Source organism: Ochotona curzoniae, unplaced genomic scaffold, assembly GCF_017591425.1.
Source record: "Ochotona curzoniae isolate NIBS_2020 unplaced genomic scaffold, NIBS_Ocur_1.0 contig_2754, whole genome shotgun sequence".
Taxonomy (NCBI): Eukaryota; Metazoa; Chordata; class Mammalia; order Lagomorpha; family Ochotonidae; genus Ochotona; species Ochotona curzoniae.
Window position 1 is genome coordinate 29097190 of NW_024465582.1, and position 17289 is coordinate 29114478.

A 17289-nucleotide genomic window follows, 5' to 3' on the forward strand; every position below is an offset into this window, starting at 1 on the left:
TTCCATTTGAAAAAAAAATCCCTAAAATATCTCAAATAAATAATTCATCACTGCACCTCAAGAAACTATAAAAATGAAGACAAATCAAATCCAAAATTGATAGATATGAATAAATAACCAAAATCCTAGAACAAATGACAGAAATGTTTTAAGTGACAAAAAAAGAGCTTGTTCTCTGAAAGAGAAATAAAATTATTAAACCCTTAGCTAGAATAACCAAAGAAAATAAGATAATACATATTCAACTAGAGATGAAAGCAGAGACATTGCAATTTACACCAGAGACATGCAAAGGATTATCTGGTATCAAAACAGAAGACAGAACAAATTGATCAACTACCCTAGCCAATTGTTGGCAGTGAAAATCTGGACAAGTGGAGACACTAAGGTAGACACTAATGTCAGCCAGTGGATTCTGAAGGGATTTCATCATGCTTGGAATGGCGAGATTGGCAGCAATTCAGAACAGTTGAACTATCGCAACCACTTGAACAGTGCCCTTGGAGCATGCCCCACAGGGGGACTCTGGGATGGTTGGGAGGGAGGATGGGTATGGCTTCTCCCTTTGTCTCTCCCCTTCCCCCAAATACAGGAAGGAAAAAAAAAAGAATGGGGAAACAATGGTCTTACCCACTTTCCTGTGACCCTTTCTGCCCTAATCAACTATGTAAAGATCATAAAAAGTAAAGAAACAAAAAAAAAAGTGCAGAGAAGTTTTAATTTCCATACATAAGGCATACTAAAATTCATTCAACTTTGGTTAAAAACCCAAATATGAGACAAGAAACTTCAAAATTCTAAGCGGGGAAAATGAAGAAAACACTTCAAGAAGTTGAAATGAGCAAGAAATTTCTGGATGATAGATCAAAATTAAAGGAAAGAAAAATATAGACAAGTGAGATTTCAAGAACTTTTGCACACAGCATAGGAAACTTCCTGAAAAACTAACGGTAGCACTGCCACATTATCCAGCAATGTCATTCCTGGGTATAGAACCAAGCAAAATGAAATCGGTGGGTCAAACAGATGTTTATTACAGCACTACTCACAACAGTCAAGCAACTTAACATCATAAATGTCATAAATGAATTATAAAGAGATTTTCCATGATTGAAAGGATAAATACATCTACCATGGTCTGACATTACACAATCTATACATGTAATGACATATCACATAATATCCCATAAATATAGACAATTTTGTCTTTTTTTCCTTTCAATAAACAGTAAGTTTTAAAAAGAACAAAACAGAGGCAGAGAAGGTTTAGGATGACTAAGTTTGAGTCCATGATATGTCAGTTTCCTCCTACGAGAGGAAGGACCCTGGAGACAGGGTCATTTTGTTTGTAGGGAGGAGACAGACATAACGGAAGAGGGGAAAAGTAGTTCTGGATTTTGAGCTAACTTCATAATTAACACACAACCATAGTTCCTAAATGAAGAAGGCTTCATAGTGTTTTATCTCCCTCATTGGTGGCTCTAGAGTTCGATTATGAAGTTACAATCCTTAATTGTAGATAGAAGTTTATAGTTATAATCAATGTAGCTAGAGGACAATAAGAAAGCCCACATAATTCCCATACATGAACTTATAGAGTAAACTTGGCCAAATTTCCAACATAAAATATTAATTTGAGTTCACTTATTATATCCCATTTCCCCCAAAATTCACTTTGAACTAAAAAGATAAATATAACATTGGGAAAATATAGTACCAATTTATGAAATTTCTGCAACTTGCACAAAATCTAGATTGTCCATGGGTCCATCCAGCATGGAATGTGAGAAGAGATCAATAATTTATAGTTTACCATGTAAGTACATCAAGTTCCGTAGTAGGAGTTCTGATTTTTAAAATTTAATAAAGTTAGACTACAAAGCATGTCATTCTTGTTGCGATCATTAGAGTGAGCCACCAAAGGCAATTGTGATATCCCATAAGGTTCCAGTTCCAGTCCCAGCTACACCACTTCCAATCCAGCTCCTGCACCTAGGAAAGCAGTGGAAGATAAGAAATGTCCTTTGGCCCCTGTACTCACAAAGACGACTCAGATGGAGTTCCAGTTTCCTGCCTTTGCTCAGGCCCTGTCCTGGCTATTGTAACCATTTACCATTTAGTGAGTGAACTGGCCAAGGAAAGGTCTCCTCTCTCCCTTCCTTTCTCTCTCTTTCTTTCTTTTTTCTCTCTGTAGCCCCACCTTTAAAATTAATAAGTAAATCTTTTCAAAAAATAAGATGACATGCCTTTCCCAAGCAGCCAACATCTTTTTCAGGGATGAAGGGACATCAGAAATATTCTCAATGAAGTTTGGGTAGCACCAGTACACCTACGTTCACTGCCCTTGGTTAACACAATGATAAAAGTGCTGGCAACGGAGACAATACAGGAAAGTCACAAACACAGGAGCTGGGGAGGTAAGTCTATCCTTATTTGAAGATCACAGAATCCTCTACCCGAAGCCCCCAAACATGTAAGTATACACAGTTCATTAAAGTATTAAAATTAGGTGATGGATTACAAGTCAATCCCCTATATGCTAACAACTGGCAACACATATACAGAGATACACACACACACACACACACACACACACACACACACACACAGTGTAACTAGGCTAAGGGCAGATATAGCAGGTATTTGGTTTAACAGACCCACATTCCATACCACACTGTCTAGCTTTGAGTCCTAGCTCTGCTGTCAGCTTGAACTTCCTGCGAATGTGCACCCTGAGAGGCAGCAGGTAATGGCTCAGGTAGTTTAGGTGCAGCTACCCAGCTGAGAAACCCAAAGTGAATTCTAGCTCCTGGTTTTGTCTTGGTCCAGATCTGGCCATGATATGCATCTGGAGACTAAATCAGTAGATGAGAAAACTTCCCCAAATTCAATACATAAAAACTTTTAAAAATCAGGCAGGAAGATTTTTATGCTTCTGTTGACTTATTTGCTTGGAGAGGTTGGGAGATGCATGAAAAATAAGTGGAATAGAAAGCATTTCAGAATTCCATACAAGGAGATAAAACAGATGATTTATTTGTGAAAAAAAGCGCATGTGCAGTTCTCATCATGAGCATTCCAGCCTGAAACATTGATTTGTCTATATTTGAGGTTCTGTAACAGAAGGTTTCACACTTACCCAAAGTCAGACAGAATCAGATCATGAACTTCCTGCCCCCATCATTCAACTACAAATGTGTCAGTATTGTTCCATCGTGTTTTATCTACCCCCAACTAAACTTCTTCCTTCATCTCTCCACACTTGCATATCTAAAGTCTAAGACATAAAAAGGAGACTTTTTTCTTCCAAGTGCCATGTGGATGTGTATGACTTCATTTGTAGGCCAAATAAAATTATAAAATTAAAAATTAGCCTGCTTACATGGTTCACAGGCAACACATTCCTAATCCCAAAGCATAACTAGAAATTTTTTTCAATTAAAATATTAATGGAGAACTTTTATAATAATCAGGATAATTGACCCTGGATGCAGAATAGTGAGACTAAACAAAAAGACCAAAGAGATACAGCTGCAAGAATTACCTTAAAAGATTTATTTATTTTTATCATGATAAAATCATGGAAAATGAAGCCATGTAAGCACTTGAAGAAAACATATGCGAATATTTCATTTATTTTTCTAAAAGCTAGGAAGATGTTTCTGAGCATTATAGAAGCCACATACTTCCCTAGGTCCATAAACTAAACATAGAATGAATTTAAATTTAAATTGATAACTTCTACTTAGGAAAAAAAAACTAAAATTAAAAAAAAAAAAACTAAGCAGACAAGATAAGCAGGTAAATGTTACACCCTTTAGATAAAGTTACAATTAAAGACCTTTTACCAGGGACTACAAAAATTAAGTGCCAAAAAAATGCAAAAATGTATAAATAAATAAATAAATAAATGCAATCCTGAAGAAAAAGGTCATGAAACCAGGTCAATTCCCAAAACAGGATAAATAGAAATTTCAAATACCTATACATACAAAAATCAGTCTCTTCCTTGTCCAGTCCCAGAGGCTTCGGCAGCCACGCTTATCGGTGTAGACATGGCCAAGTTTAAGAACCACACCACACACAACCAGTCTCAAAAGTGGCACAGAAATGGCATCAAGTGCCCCGATCACAAAGATACGAATCTCTTAAAGGGGTGGACTCCAAGTTCCTGAGGAACATGTGCTTTGCCAAGAAGCACAAGAAGGGCCTGAAGAAAATGCAGGCCAACAACGTCAAGGCCATGAGTACACAGGCCGACGCCATCAAGGTCATCGTCAAACCCAAGGACGTGAAGCCCACCATCCCCAAGGGAGTCAGCTGCAAACTCGATCGACTTGCCTACATCACCCACCCCAAGCTCGGGAAGTGTACTCGTGCCCACGTGGCCAACAGTGTCAGGCTGGCCCCGGCCAAAGGCCAAGGCAAAGCTAAGACCGAGCCTTAGATCAAGGGCAAGGTCAAGCACAGGTCAAGGCTGAAGCCAAGGCCCAGATCAAGCCCAAAGCCCCAGCCCAGGCTGCACCCACAGCACCCTCTCCAGCTCAGCCATCTCCCAAAGGTGCCCAGGCCCCCATGAAGGCTCAGTAGTGACAGCCTCTGCTGGCCACTGCAGGGACAGAAGGACTGGTGTGACCCCTGGGCTTCTGTCCTCCTGCGCTGTTTGTACAAATAAACCTGAGACAGGAAAAAAAAAAGCAATCTCATTAATAATATGCAGATAAGTAAGAATTGCTGTATGTTGTCTATGCAGTGATGCACCAGAAAATAGCATCTAATGTTGGAGCGTTCATTGCCTGCCAATAGGGATATAATCAGTACAATATTTCTAGACAGATATTTGGCAAATGTCTCAAAAGCCTGGATAAACACACCTGCCCTTTAAATCAACATAAAAAACAGACACACAGATGGGTGGCCAAAGAGGATGGCCAGAGCACTGTTCATATAGACACAAATGTGAACAAATATTCAACAAGAAATGACTGGCTAATGATTCTCCAAAAAACACAGTTACACATGACGAACTGGCTGTATGCTTAAGGACATTTCTCAGCAATTTCTGAGTGCCAGGTCTCAGTTACAAAGCTTGTTTTAGAGCGCGATCCCATTTCTGTGCTAAACAGACATAGAAAATACTCTGGAGGGTTGTATGAGAGTATTTCAAAAACTTCATGGAAAATGGATCTAAAAGATAAATTTATTTATCTAAAAAATCCTTGGTCGGGCGCAGTGGAATAGAAGCTAAAGTCCTTGCCTTGAATGCGTTGGGATCCCATATGGTTGCCGGTTCTAGTCCCGGCAGCCCCGCTTTCCATCCAGCTCCCTTCTTGTGGCCTGGGAAAGCAGTCGAGGATGGCTCAAAGCCTTGGGCCCTGCACCTGTGTAGGAGACCTGGAGGAAGTTCCTGGCTCCTGCCTTCAGATTGGCCCAGCTCCAGCCTTTGCACTCACTTGGGGAATGGATCATTGGACTGAAGATCTTCCTCTCTGTCTCTCCTCCTCTCTGTATATCTGACTTTGTAATAAAAAAAAAAATAAATCTTTTTTAAAAATTCCCAATTTTCAAAAGGTACTTTCCAAATGGACTTTTTGAAGATGTCATATGCCTGCATGTCAAAATATTTTGCACCAAAATAAACCCACATTTTAATTTCATATTCCACACACTTTAACAGTGTTGGGCTCTGGAATTATGTGGTTTTCCCCCCATTTGCTTCACAGCCTCCTGTAACCTAACATTTCTATAGTGACTACATGCTATACATAGTGATAGCCTTAACATCATTTCCTACCTAAACATAGCAACATGGGCAGGAGAGGAAACAATGGTTATGGGGATTTTCAGTTACAGTTTGATGTTTGTAAAGTGAAAAGTGCTGCAGGCCATCGACGACTTAAGCAGAGACAGGCTGTTCGGAAACCTGAGCTGGGTTGAGAAATTTAAGCTCAGACATCTCAGGCACTCAAAGCCGACAAAAGCAAGAAATTCTTAAAGGCAATGCATCGTTTGCATGTTCGTAAAAACATACAATTTTTGGAACTTATGCTTGGTACTTTGGGTAAGATCATTGCCTGCAGTGCCAGCCTCCCATATGGGCACTGGTGTGTGTCCGGTCTGTTCCACTTCAGATCCAACTCCATGCTAATGGCCTGCGAAAAGCAGTGGAAAGCATCCCAAATGTTTGGGTCTCTGAATCCTCTTGGGAGACCTGCACACAGCTCCTGACTTACACTTAGGCCAGCTCTGGCCTTTCTGACTGGTAAGGAAGTGATCTAGGAGATGGAAAATCTTTATTTCACTGTTTCTGCCCTCAGTCTGTAACTGCCTTTCTAATAGGTGAGTGGACATTTTAGAAACACACACACACAAATTTTTACTTTTGCCAAATGCTGTTTCTGCAATAGGCATGACTTGGCATCTTTAAAATGCAAAGCTTCAATGGAGGAATTACCTGTTCATAAAAACATCAGCCAACACATTGTTCCCTTCTAAAAGAAAAGCAGGACCACATTGTTGAAGTCAGGATGCCTACAGGAGCCACATTCCCTTGCTCTGAAGCCAGCACATTCTTGATCACCCTAAGCTGGACCTAGCTCTGTGCCCAGGGACAATCCTGTTCCCAACCAGGAGGGATTTAAACGGCTCTGCATGAATGGGTGTTACGAGCAAGAACAAAGCTTAGTCATTCATTGATTGCGGTTTCTCGCCAGACACTATGTTATTAGCTTTTGTTTACTACTGCATTTAGCTCTTCAAAATCCAAGGTAGATCCTGCTTTCCCTCAAATTACTAAGATGTGACCAAGGCTGGAATAAGGTAAACCCTCCTCCCCCAGTATCCCAAGGGACAGGGGGATCGGCGTGGAGCCAAATCCATCATTTCTCCACTGAAATCCTCTGCCTTACCTGAAATAACTGTTAAAACTACTGTTTTAGCACTTGGGAGTATCATCAAGTATCACTTGAATGGGCTTGAAATGCTCATTTCAACACTTCTCAGCTATAGGGCTCTTCTCTTGCCAATTAACATTTCTGTGACTCAGTTTCCTCCAGTCTCATGGATTGTAGAAATGAACGAGGTAAGATACATTTAAGACCTGGGGTTTCTCCTGAGCTGTGAGTATGGTATCAGTAAGGTCAAAGCCTCTATTAATACTTATAGAAATTCCACAGTCAGTGTATGCTCCACTTTTCTTTCTGCCCAACTAACTTTTCTCCCCAACTCCACAATTGTAATCCCCAGCTCAGAGACAGGATTCTTGCACTGGCTTCCAGGCCTTCGTGGCACCAGAGCCTGTCCACACTTTGGCTCATTGTCATTGTTCAACCAGCTTTGGCGTCCCACCTGAGACCACTGGAGGACCCTCCACAGCCACTGTTCGCTTCTCTGTTGCCACCTCCATTTGTCACTCCTCTAAGCACATTGTGACCTGCATGTGAACTGGCAAAGGATCCTTTTTCCTTTTTCAGCAGCACTGGCCTCCCTTTGGAACAGATCCTTTTTGCAGATTCGCCCACCACAAAATTTGACAGTGGACTCAGACTGACCAGCCTGCCCTGAGTCAAAGCTGACCCTAGGAGGCCCACTGAAGAGAAGGTTTCTGTGGGTAGAGAAACTGCACCCCCTCCACTCCTCAGAGTCCCTTTGCAGTGGCAGCCCAATGACAGTCATCCATACACTGCAATGTAACGACTGGATAAACTGCACAGTATCTGATTCTCGCCACTACCCGGGGTCCCTGCAAATGCAGTCCGCATCTGCACAAAGAAAGCAGGCCCCAGCGGTCCTGACGCCTGACTGTGTCCGCATCCTGGCCCTAGGAGCTTCATGCCTGCCTTTCTGCCAAAACACATTCACTGGCCCTTCCACAGACTAATCTTGCCAGAAGAGCAGGATTTTCAGGGTGAAAACTAATGGAAACCACCTCTAACCTCACGTTATTCAGTACCTGCAACAGTCTCAGAGACATTGCTGTTGGCAACTCTTTCCCTCAAGGAAACAGCAACTATGTAAGGAAATAGGACTAAGCACACACGTGTGTGTGTATGTGTGAATGTGAGCACACACACACACACATTCCAAGGCTAGATTTCCCCACCTCATCTGTGCCCTCAAAGCAGAACAATTGATTCATTGGTCTTACTTTGTCCTGGAGTCTCTAGCTATTCATTTGCACTAACATTTTCCTTTCTAAAGATGAATACTTTGTACCTATATGACACCTGTCACCAAGCGTTCTTGGAAGTGTTTTATGCCAACATTTCACAATGTGGAAATTGGTAATCAAATTTCAGAGATAATTAAATAGGATCAAACCTCTTAGTGATTTTCCAAAGACATGTCTACATCTAAGACACACCGCAACAATATTAAATTGGAAGAAACCACTGAAAAATAAACCACTTCTCACTCTCAGACCTATAAATGATGTCAGGGCTCCTAGCAAGACAAGGTAAGTATTTAGAATATAAAATTATGCTCCCAATGATACAACAGCCACTACAGAAAGATGTTGTCCAGAAAAATTTTGTAAGACATAAATCTTTTAAAACACAATCTTATTCTGAGAATGAGTCTGACTCTAGTAACAATTATACAACACTATATGCAATATGTAACAATTACAGAAGAGTCTTTAATTTGTGCTCAATAAACTGTGCAGTTCAACCAGTAAGTTCAAAAGCAATTAAGGAAAAAACAATTAGAGATTGCTTTCAGCTAGGGTCATGAAACAACAAAGTGTGCTGTTTTAGGTAGGTCTCCGAAAGCAGATAAGTATCAGAGTGGGCAGAAAAGAAAGAAATAGCATATTTGTCTGAAAGAAACAGGGGGAGGGGGTGGAATGTAGATCTGTCTAGAGTGAAGCAGGGTAGAGAGCAGTGAACAGGTGCATCACGGGGATGGATCACAGAAAGGAGGAAGGAAATAAAGAATGCAAAGAAAGTTCTTTATCATGCAAGAGAACTTTTCGATGGGCAGCAGAAAGAAATAATTCAGGATCATGAAGTATGAATGATCCTGCAAGGCTATGAGACCTAGTTTAGGAGCTTAAATTTGAGGAAGAAAGCAACGCAGCCTCTTAGCAGAACAGAATGGCAGGTCCTTGCTCTGAGAACAGCAGACATCAGAAGATAAATAAAACGGATTCTCATTTAAACAAGTCCTTATTTCACAAAACACCTTGGAAAGATCACGGTCCCCTCTCATTATTTGTGAAGCCTTGACAATTATAAAGACACTCAGAATTTCAACTCAAAGAATCATAATCCACACTGGTTTATGAGAATTTCATTAGTTCACATGTACGAAGTGATTGATATAGAGCAAGCACTCCATAAACAATTCTCTCCCTAGAGAACAATTTCAACACTTGACAGATATGCAGCGATGAGCTGTAAATGAGATTCTGAGGTTCAGAAAAAGCTATTGCATGCAGTGGTCAAAAAAAAAAAAACCCCACAAGATTTTTATTTAATCAATAACCTTATCTTAAGTGTGATCAACTTGTACATGTACTGAGTTTTTGATCCCAAATTTAGTTGCAAAAATTTATAATAGCATTTTTGCTGCTGTGTACATGACCTTACATCTAAAATCAAATGCGGCAAGTATGAGATCCCCATCCATTTACTATTTTCTATCAGTAAGTATTTACTGAGCACCTGTTAAGTGCCAACATCATCCTAGGAATTTGGAAACATGGCAATGACCAAAAAGACAAAATTCCTACATTCACTTAGCTTTTTTGCTAGTGTCTCCATAGATCGTAGAGGAACTAAATACTAAATTAACAAGTGAACACAGGTAAAACAAATGAATGATTTAAGATTAAATATGTTAGATGAGATAATATTACATACATGGACAAAAAAAGGGGGGGCCAATGACTATAATCTCAGTTAGGATTCTCTGCGAGAAGTTTGTGTGGAAGTCTAAACAAGCTGTAGAAGGCTTGCACATGCCTGCAAGCATCAAAGCACCATCAGGACAGCTGAGACCATTCACCATGGAAAAGAGGCAAAAGCTCAGAGTTTTAAAAGACCACATGCTGCACAGTGGATTCAACCATGCAGTTTTTGTCTTATCAGACACAGCTACTACAAATCTCTGGGTACACATACCCCCAGGGAGAGCACAGATGTCATGGAAAATGGCACCAGCATCCAATTGGCAGCAGCCAGTTTCCTGGTTGCTCCCCCTGGGTGCTGCCAGATGTCACAACCTGCAGCACCACCAGCCTTAGAACCTCCTCCTCTACTGTACTGTTACACACACCAACCAGGAGAACAAAGCAAAAGGTTTCATGGGGCCTTCCTATCACTGTGCAATGCATGCACTTGCCATGATGGTCGACTATCCTTTGACAAGTCCTATTCTAGAACTCACAGGATGCTATTCAGTATGGTGCATAAGAGGTGCCAGTAAGGACAGATGGTATCTGCAGGAAGCCCACCTCCCTGTAATGAGGCAGTCACTGACCAGCATGAAAAGGTGAAGGAAAAGGCTACACAAACAAAGCTTGCAAATTACAGGTAGATTTCTGAGGCTCTAACCTTTTCCAGCTACTGACGTGAAGCCAACTTGGTTGGACATTTATTTTCAGTGATTATCTGGAAGAGAAAATAGTGCTGATAATATTCAGCTGGATGCAATGGACGCTGCCAGGCAGGTTTTAGAAAGCCTGCTTCTCCCCAAGGAAGCATCAGTGGCCTGGCCACGTGGGCTACTCCCCAATGAGCACCAGAACCCTTCTGCTTCAAGTAATGACTCAGAAAGTTCCTTGCTGTCCATGGTTTCCTCTTTTCCGGAGACAACCAAAGATAATTCTATCGCCATACTGAAACATGGCTGTGTCATTGTTTTCTCTCTGAAAAGGAATGGGAAGTTTTGTTGGAAATTCCAATATTCACCCGGAAAACAAAAACACTACAATTCTGGCAACACTTACACCCAACAAAAGGCTTATTTCTGAAAACTACTCATTAGGATAGAGGAGAAAGCAGAAATCATATTACCACCCAATGGTGAAATGTCACCTTTCTATAGACACAATCTTCTCAATTTTCATTCTAATATGGGATTTCCTTGTATAGACACAGAAATATCTTCGGAGATATCTAGAGGTTACTGTGTTTATACAGACAAATGGTTTAGAGAAGGAGGAGAGAATCACTAAGTCAAGGTTCAACTGGGAGTGTTCTGTTATTGATCCTGAACCTACCAAAGTATTTGCTTTAAGTTGCGAAGTTCTCTGCCGTAAGTGTCAGAGTGGAGACTTTAATCAAACTGACCATAACATGATCAGAAATATAAGTAAGTAAATTATTTATTTGCATGTACTTTTCCATATTTGCAAGCTATAAAGTAGAAAACACTGGAAAAAACATCAACCGGCAAAGCAGCTTAGAATTTTTATTTCTCTCAGTGTGAATAGCAAACACAAGTCCTGAAAATCACACTAACTTAGAATTTGCAAATATTAAGGCAGCTTCTAAGTTTGAGGGCTAGAGGGTGGTGATATTGCAAATTGTTTAACTACTTAACGAATACACCTATCTCATTTACAAATCAAAATTAAAACATGGTATTTTGGAAAAATTCCCCATTGTGGTCACTTTTTGCAATTTTCAGGATTTTAAAAATTCTAGTAATACAGACAGAAACAGAACTGAGGATAGATAGATAGATAGATAGATAGATAGATAGATAGATAGATGACAGATAGAATCACCCTTCAATTTTTTATTAAAAATTTTAATCTCTTGTTTAAAATTAAAATACATCTTCATAAATTAAAAACTGTAAGTTTAACTTTTAGACAGCAAAGGGAGAAATCATGTAGTAAATACAACAGATTCTAAAAACAGAGAAAACAACTGGATTGCATTAGAAAGCAAACAAAATTCTCCTGGGCTGCTCTGACTCCCTAGCAAAACCTTGTAACAGTTTTCCCAATCATTAAACCTGTTAACCTGGAAACTGGCGCCTAGAAAATCATGGCTTGGAAAACCTATTTGAAACATCACTGTTTATATTAACACTTCATGGCACACTCTCCCTCTTTCTAAGGGTTTCTTATTTTGTTTTGTTTTGTTTCCTTTCTCTTACAGGAAACTGGATTTTAACACCCTTGCAAAAGGTCCCACAGAAGGGAGCATGATGTAGCTGCCGCTGAAGATGCAGGTACTGGAACCAGCGCTGTGGAAAGGAGCCTGCAGCATCTGGGCCTTAAGCAGGTGCAGCATTCCACTGTTAAAACGAAGGGGGTGCTGGGAGCACCTGGGGCACAAGGAAGCCAGAGAGACTAAGGGCAAAAGTGTTCTTCTGGACACTGTGTAGACAAGTATGTCTACACAGCAGGGACCACTCAGAAAGATCTATGAGGTGCCTTTGCTCTTTTCTCTTCCATGGAAGTTGTTTGAGCAGACCCTCACAAGTTCTCAGAAGGCAGACCAATCAAGTGACCCTCATTTTGTAGACGGAGGAGTAAACACAAAACAATCCTTTATAGAGCAGAGGGTAGGGATGGCTCCAGCACCTATTTTTTTTTTCTGGTACAGGTCTCTAAGCTGGCCTCAAGAGAAAGCTACCCACTTTGGAAACTCTAATAAACATATATACATTGGGGGCATAACTTCCTCATATCCCAGTTTCTAGATTTTGTGTCTATGCATATTCCTAAAAAGTGCAAACAAAAAAGTTAGAAATAGAAGAAATATTTACTATTAACTGTTCTTCCCCACCCAACCTAATTTGGGTGGAAGATGCCTGGTTTTCTGATTGCTAACTTGGGTGGTGGAGTAGTAGCATTCATAGGGATGGTACAGCATTTATCAGAACTCCATGCCCTCAATTAGAATAAGTCTGGCGACATCTCCTGCACATTTCTTTATGTCATAGCACTCAAGACAGTGCATGGACTGCTTCTGAACTCAGTGATGAACTTGCCTTTGAGGTGTGAAACCTGTTTTTCAGAGTGCTCGAAAGAGGCTCACAAATCCATGACCTCGGTAAGCATTATTGGTAAAAGGAGACTATTATTATAGAATAACTTTTAATACATAGAAAAGCTGTTACCATGAACCAAAACGTTCATTTCTTAAAGTCACCATTTCTGGTAGCTTTTTTCATTATATATGCTTTTTCAAGCATATTTGAAGTTAATTACTCTCATGTGGAACTGCCAGATATGCTAACAGATTTGACCATTTGGTATTCCTTCTTTCTCTCATGGATACAAAAAAAATTGTAACTTCCTGTGATTCTCTAGGAAGAGCCTTCCCCTGTGTTGGGTATGGCTGAATATCCCTTCACTCCTATCAAGGGTCAGCATGTAGCCCAGGTTTGGCTAATCAGATCACCTGCAAGTGACTGGGTGCAATGACAGAACACCTGAAGCAAGACAAACCAAGCAATCTCTTTCCTTAAATCTGATTCTCTTCTTCTGTTGGAATCATAGGCTATGAGCCATGGATAGGAAAGCTTGGCAACTGTGCCAATTCAGAAGGCAGGTGCATAAAGCAAAATAGGGGAGGAGAGAACATGTGGCCGTGGGGAGGGAAAAGGTGAGAGACCAAAGGTAGAAGTTAGGAAATGATACTAGATCTGCTCGCACTCAGCTTATGGAGTTATGATTTTCTAAAGTTAATTTGCTTTTCTATAACAAGTGTATTGCTTAAAATATTAAGCAATTAAGAAAATTCTGTTACTAAAAAGATTTAGTGCAACAAAAATTGATGACCTCTGTACTATGACATTTTGTGCCATTCTTCTTTCTTCTCTGTAAACTTTGCCCCTTTTTGGGGGGTGGATATCCTAATGCCACACTGTCCTAGGCCTTCCCATAACCCATGTCCCTTCCTTCCTTGGGCTCTCAGGTGCTCATCGACTGTGGGTGCTCCATCTTCTTGTTCTTTGTTGCTGCTTTTCTGTACACACTGTTGCCCACCAGTTCCTCTGCCGTTAGTCTGGTGGACATGATCACTAGGCCTTCAGCATCCATTCTACCTGCCTTTCAGAGACCCACCAACACCACTGAGGACAGAAAGGTGGAAACTTCAGTTCTAGGATGGTAGGAGGGGAGATGGGGTGAGGATGGATACAGGGTGCCATAGCACAACAGGTGACAACAGTTCACAGCGACATACAATATGTCATGTGGGGAACTGGATGAGAGGCGGTGACAGATTTGGGGGAGGAAGGGATGCTGATTGCCTTATTTTATCAGTTCACACTGAACACGTGTGTGGGAATAGCACACTGTGCCCTGTAAAAGGCTGTATGAGCTGCATGTTAATCAAGATGTTTACAAAATGTTAATTCTCAGACTGCCACAGGCTCTGAATATATATTAGGCTCCACTAATTTTCATATTGCTTTCATTACAGCTGTTGGCCAATAGCAGAGTACACATGTTGGGGCTAGGGCTGTAGTGAGTCATATGGAATCACTGACATCACAGAGTCTGGAGAATTACCCAGACTCTATGGTGTGCTCCAGACAGACACTGCATTGTATATTCTTGAGCCCCAAATGTCTGGCGGCAGCTTCCTGTGACATTTTGGGATCAGCTGGACAGACATGCTTGGGAGCCATTTCCAGAATCTTGTCTCACCATTTCCAACCAACATTTTTCAATGCTTCTGTAAGAAGCTACAAAGAGGCTTGCCACCCTGCTTCTCTACCATCCATGCCCTATCTGCTACTGACAACAGGATAGAATGAAAAGCTGTCTACCTGGTCCATTAGATCATAAATTATGAGATCGCTGCCTGTTAGACTATCCTTCGCTTCCGCCAGCCTCCCTTCACATGCACAAAGTGGCAAGCTGTCCTCTCCTAGGCTTCTGTCATCACACATCTTCCTCTGCTTTCCTGGACCTCCCTGCACTTCGATTCCCTGGGAAATGTCTGTTCCGCTTTCACAGACTCTTGCAGAATGATTATGTAACTGTTTGTAAGCACCACAGGCCATTATGTTGAACACTTTTTAGAATAATCAACTTCACAAATAAGTTTCATCTTTCCACCATAATTGAAAGTCATTAAGGGCATGAGTAGAATAATTTGCTGTGTTTTTCCTAAATCTGTTGTAGTGTATTATATTTTAAAATGACAGCATCTGAATTAGCCCCTTCCCTCAATAGTTGAACTGTTGCAGAGCCTTAATTATAATTCCCTTCAGCCCCATCTCTTGGGCAAGATAAAATTGAAAATAAAATGTGTCTGCTTTGAGTAGACACAATGCATGGATGGAGACCGTGCTAGCACCACTTCTTAGAAAGCTTCAGGGAGATGCTTCACTGCTGGGAATCATGGGAATTATGTAAAGTCAGGGACATGTGAACTGTGCTTTCACATCTACACAAGCTCCATTCGGCCCATGCCTAGCCCACCTTTATCTCCTCTCCTCATATTTGCAGAAAGACAGCTCACTTCAAGGACCTCACTCTTCTAATATCATCAATGCTTTCCAGCTCATGTGCTTGTACAGGTCTCTGATTTAAATGGGTGTCCTACATTTGTCATCCAGGAGTAAGGTAGTAAACACAGAGAACTGCTGTTAACGTAAGAAAAATGAATTTAACACATCAACCAGACATTGTTTTAGGAATATTATGCTTCTCAGGGCTTAAAAGAAACAATTCCTATTTATAGGGCAAAAATGCTAACTGGAAAGTGTGAAATAGTGACATGGCTGTCAAGGCTGACATGTTACCATGGTATACTATGAGTAAGCAATTTAACAATGGTATGCCGCCCCTCAGCAACTACAAACAGGACAGCAGCCTCTACAGAGCTTTAATACTAAGCTAAAAGGCAGCAAACACTAAACTCCAAATATCAGTTGGAATTAAAAGATGGCATTTAAACCTCAAAAACTTCAAGGAAGAAAGCAAGTCACTAATATTCAATCTCTAAGCCCCAGGGATCATCAGGGCTGGTCAATGCTGTACTTTCAATCTCTAAAATGCACCTTACGTATCAAATGATCATTTGATGTGGTTGTCATCGGGGAATCCATATTCTTCCTCTTCTATCTGCTGCTCTATTAGCCTTTTTATGTCAACATCACACTAGTATTACTACTCCAGGAAATTTTGCTCCTAGATTTTAATTCCAGAGTAAGCCAATTGCAATTCCTTGGTCATGACCGATGGAAGGAAAGCAGTGTGATTCAGTCCAATGCAGTGATTTTTATGACTCATTTGGTGACCATGTCTAGAACTGGCTGACATTAGTCCTATCAATCTTCATAGGAAATGCTGTACAGGAATATCTGATGCCTGGTACAGACACAACAAGCACACACATGGAAAAAAAAACCCAACACGTTGACCGCTAAATCTTATTAGGTTGAACATATTAGGAATCTAGGCAGAGATTAATGTTACAATGGAAGAGAATTAAAACTACTCTTGTGGGTTATTTATGAAAAGATTTTTCTTTCTACACATTGTATAACATCTAAGAAATTAATTTGGCATATGGATCTACTCTTCACTCTGACTCTCAAGCAATGAAAACCTCCACGTACTAGATACTTGCAAACAATTCTCTGACTGCAAGCAACTAACGTAAGGCAAGCATTTCTATCCCCTTTGCAGTGGACATGCATTGTCTTCTCAGACCCTTGGTTATGACATATCTTTGGAGACACTTTCTTTTCAGTTTGCTTTTTGTGATATTTATTGTTTATTTGAAAGGAAGAGTAAACAGAGAAAAAGCAGAAGAAGAAAGAGAGGGAATGGGAAGGCGGGAGAAGGAGAAGGAAGGAGGGAGGAGAGGAGGAAGAGAGAGACAGAGATTATCTTTTATCTACTAGTTCACTTCCCAAATACCTACAACAGCCAGGGCTAACACAGGTTGAATGCAGGAGCCAGAAATTCCATCTGATTGGCCACATGGGTGTCAAGAATCCAAATAGTTGAGCTGTCACCTGTTGCATTTTCTTGAAGCTGGCTCAGAAGCAGACAATAGCCAGGACTCACACCAGCCTTCCAGCACGGGTTGCAGACATCCCAGTGTAGCTTAACATGCTGTACAACAATGCCTGTCTTTCTCTTCTTTCTTTCATTCTTGGGTTACTAAATGTGATTTTCCCCTCTTCCTGAACACATGGGCTGACAGATGACTCAGGGCTTTCCTGACTTCTCCACCAGCATTGTTAAATCCTGAACTGAAGGGAACACAGCGTGCTTTCTCTTTCCTTTCAAGATCTGCTCAGCTGGAATGCTGTCAGCCTGAAACTTCCAACTGCAAGGTCTTTTTCCCTTTAGTCAGTGGG

At 40.8% G+C, this 17289-nt stretch overlaps 1 protein-coding gene and 1 pseudogene across 1 annotated transcript in view; one reads left to right on the plus strand and one right to left on the minus strand.

Annotated features, from left to right (window-relative positions):
* The window catches only part of PDE4D (phosphodiesterase 4D), a 1371497-nt gene that overhangs the window by 1086920 nt on the left and 267288 nt on the right, over window positions 1-17289 (minus strand). The gene's annotated exons all lie outside the window — the stretch shown is intronic.
* Window positions 4019-4688, plus strand: LOC121154555 (annotated as a pseudogene).